Raw genomic sequence first — 3859 nt, 5'->3', positions numbered from 1 at the left:
CATAAAAGAAACACAAGTCTGATTCGCTCTGTCCGCTCAACAAGTTTATCTTTCAAACGCGTTCTTATCACGTTACTGGGTCTTTTATAAAACTCTTTATAAATGCTACCCGTATTTCTACGTACACGTGTTTCTCGACTTGAGGAGAATATGGAAATAGAAAGTCTTTGGGACGAGACCATTGACGATATTATCTTGTATCAAGGTTTAAGTGAGATTCAGTGCGAATATCTATAATGTATTTGGAGAACTTAGTCCGAGTCAGTTATCCGTGTGTGATATGTGCAATTTCGATCTGGAGGAACTTCATACAGTGGACAGTGATGTTTTGTTTTTTTTCTTTCGAGAATGTGGGCGGGGTTTGAAGAAAAGTGTGGGTTATGTACAGATAACCCACACTTTTAACAAAAGAAAGTACACCAAACTATGATACAACATATGATAACCTTACATATAAAACTGGTTTCCATAATCGCCACCCGATTCTTCGTTCTAAACGAGCTGTAGAATGACCTAATACAACGCGCATTTCTATTTATATGAACATATCACGTGACGCACTGCCCACATGGCATTGTACACCTGTAAGCGAAAGATGCCCATAACGAAAATAATATTTAAAATACTCTCCATCTGACGGAATACACCCTTTAAGTTGATCGATTTGAGGCACAGTTCATGCTCTTTAATGGGGGCACAATTCAGATGTAAACATACAACAGATCCATAGGGATTTATCGAATTATATCTCTTTCCAGGTACAGTGTAGATGAACAAAGTCGCACTTAAGCAAATCTGGTGAATACGGAGGACGTGGAAGGACTGTAAACTTCTCTGACTCCAAAATTCTGTCACAGTAGACACGGGAATTGGAGTCTCACTTCGATATTCTGCACAATCCATTGATAGAAATTATTTTGTACCAGTGTATCACTGTTTGTGGCAAATTGAAAGACATTACTGTGTCTTCCATGTCTGCTTCGTATTTGAATATTTTATTGAACATAAATGTTAACGGCAAACTAAAAACTCAACTTTATAACAAACGGTATAACTTCAGCTCCCCCACTGTCAACTTTCCACATATATGCAGCAATATTCCATTATCACCTGTATATATGACCCCATCCTCACAAGTCAAGGTTTTGTGATTATGTACTTTGTGTGGAGAGTACGTAATCACAAAACCTTGACTTGTGAGGATGATATGATCCTAATGTCTCTGATTCAATACGCAAGAGCATGTTCTGCATATGATCAAAATGTAAGTCGAGGCAGGCTACTAACATAAAATCGATGTTACAGAGGTTTCAACAGCTTCGTTTAAAGTCAGTATTCAGTCGCAAAATCTATGGTCGTTATAATGATATAAATACAACCGTCATTTAGTTGAATGCTGTCTGACTGTTTCATACCAATAGTTAAGCCATTCTTTACGCATTAATTTTGACTATGGATTACTCCGTTTACCTGATCAAAATATTTAGGCCACACGGCGGTTATGACCAGTCAACAAGGAGATGCTTATTCCTGGGCACCTGACCCACTTCTGGTATGTCCAGAAGTTCTTGCCTGCATGCCCTACTCTTCATTTTGAATTCTTTATAGTATTTACGAGGTTGATCACTCTTCGTTTTCATCACCCTTTCACATACTATTAAAGAATTGTTCTGTGCTTAAAATAACAGCTAGTTGTTTACGGTGTTTTGTCAAATAATCAATACTTTCATAAATAGTCATACATGAGTGAAGTTCTACATGTGAACAAGTACTTGGCATATTTTCAAAAAATTGGAGCCGGCGTAAAATACAGAAAATTTCCAGGAATTTCATAATTCGGAAATACTGTTTCAAAGGCAAGTGCACTTGTCGGGTTTCTATCGATTTTACTTGAAAATGAATGGATAAATAAATATATAAAAACCCTTGGAAATGACGATTTCACTCACTTGTACAGTGTGAATTATATTGACTTGTCTGAGTTAATGATTTTTGGCATGTACATGTATACCTCTAATGAAGTCATTCAATTATTATTGCTTCAAATTTATTTGATTGGGGTATTGGGGAGGGGTTTGTATTTTTTTTTTTTATTTACTCACAGGATTATTTCTTATTTTATTTTAAAACTATTGAATGAAAGTTTGCTCAGGTTGATTAATAACAGTTAATTTTCATTCGACATGCAACACATTTTACAAATTCTTTTTTCTGTGATGTTTGTTTCTCCATCAGTGTTACGAATGTTTTAAATATCTTCTACTTTCAATTCTGAGATCATGTGCACTTATTCTAAATTTACATATAATCTTTCTCTGTTCAAAATTACTTTTAAAATTTCATCTAAAAGTCAGCTTACCTGACAAACAGCCCCCCCCCTTTTTTTTTTATCTAAACAAGAATTGTTTTAAAAAATATATTTCTAATAATTTGTCAGTTTCGTTGACTTAAATGTATACCATATCCATCTTGCTACACAGGTTTGTTACGTTTTAAACCAACTATTCATACATTTTGTATGTTGCAATCATTTAGAATCATGTGTTCTTTGTATACACTATATAATAAATGATTTCAAGTTTATGCCAATAAGACAAAATCGCAATGATAATGGAATGATATATTGGTATCCTATATAGAACTGCAGTATCGTAGTTGTTACCATGTCCAACGATGAATTTGCAAAATTCCCTACGTAGATTTTCAGTCCGTTTTATAGTCTTTATCTTGACTTTCTGACCCATAGGTAAGTATCGATTGCTCTAATCATATGATCAAATACATGTAGATGTAATCAGGTTTTAATAGGTGGGTCAGTAGATTTTATATCTGTGTATATCTGACGACTTCAGGGTTTTGTTAAACAGTTGAGATTTTTTCTCCTTGAAAGAAGGAAGTATTAAACCCGAGTTTTTGTATTGTTTTACACATTCCATATCTATGTAAACTTTTTGGATATTGAATGCCCACGTTTGCTGAAAGTAATTATTTTTGAATTCCAAACGCAATTTTTTGTTTTTGTTTTTTGACAGTAGTTGTAAAAGATGTTGAGGTTTTTCTTACAAATATTGTTGATTATCAGATATTACTGCCAAGTCACCCGCAAGCAATAAACTTCGGTTGTGGTTAGAGTGTGTAACATTGTCCCGATTGATCGATATTTATAGCGCGCTTTTATATAAATACATCTCCTTGGTCTTACTCTCCTGTAGGGATCGAGTTATAATCGGTCCTCAGTACACCTCGCTTGTCGTAAGGGGAGACTAAATGGGGCGGTCCTTCATATGAGACCGCAAAACCCGAGGCCCCGTGTCACAGCAGGTACATATATGTCACAATAAAGACCCCTCCCTGCTCAAAGGTTATATGCGCCGAACACAGGCCTAAGTATTTTGCAGCCCTTCACCGGCAATGGTGACGCAAGGTCTTTTAAAATATAATCTCGAAAGGGACGTTAAACAATACACAATCAATAAGACAATCGAAACCATTCTTCAAAGTTTTTGATTACTTGTTATCCGCTCAAGTCATACGACCCAGTGAATCAGAAACCGCGCTACCATGTAGAAAGATCATATATTGTATATGTGGACCTTTAGGGAAACAGGAGTGTCAAATCTGACATGCAGTTTTTTGCATTTGAGGTCTACATGGAGTTGCGCGTCAGTAAAACCATGGGCTCCAAATAATAAAGGCCACAGACATCTTAATCTATTTTAAGCTATTGACAACAGATTTGGACGAGATAATCCCTTCAATGCATTTGTGTTCTGCGCAGTAGAATACCCTGCTTCGTATTGCTCAACAATACGTAAGTATATACACGTACATGTCACCGTGTAGGGTGTATATATAGTGC

The sequence above is a fragment of the Ostrea edulis genome, chromosome 6, assembly GCF_947568905.1.
Source record: "Ostrea edulis chromosome 6, xbOstEdul1.1, whole genome shotgun sequence".
Taxonomy (NCBI): Eukaryota; Metazoa; Mollusca; class Bivalvia; order Ostreida; family Ostreidae; genus Ostrea; species Ostrea edulis.
Note: the sequence above shows the minus strand (reverse complement) of the source record.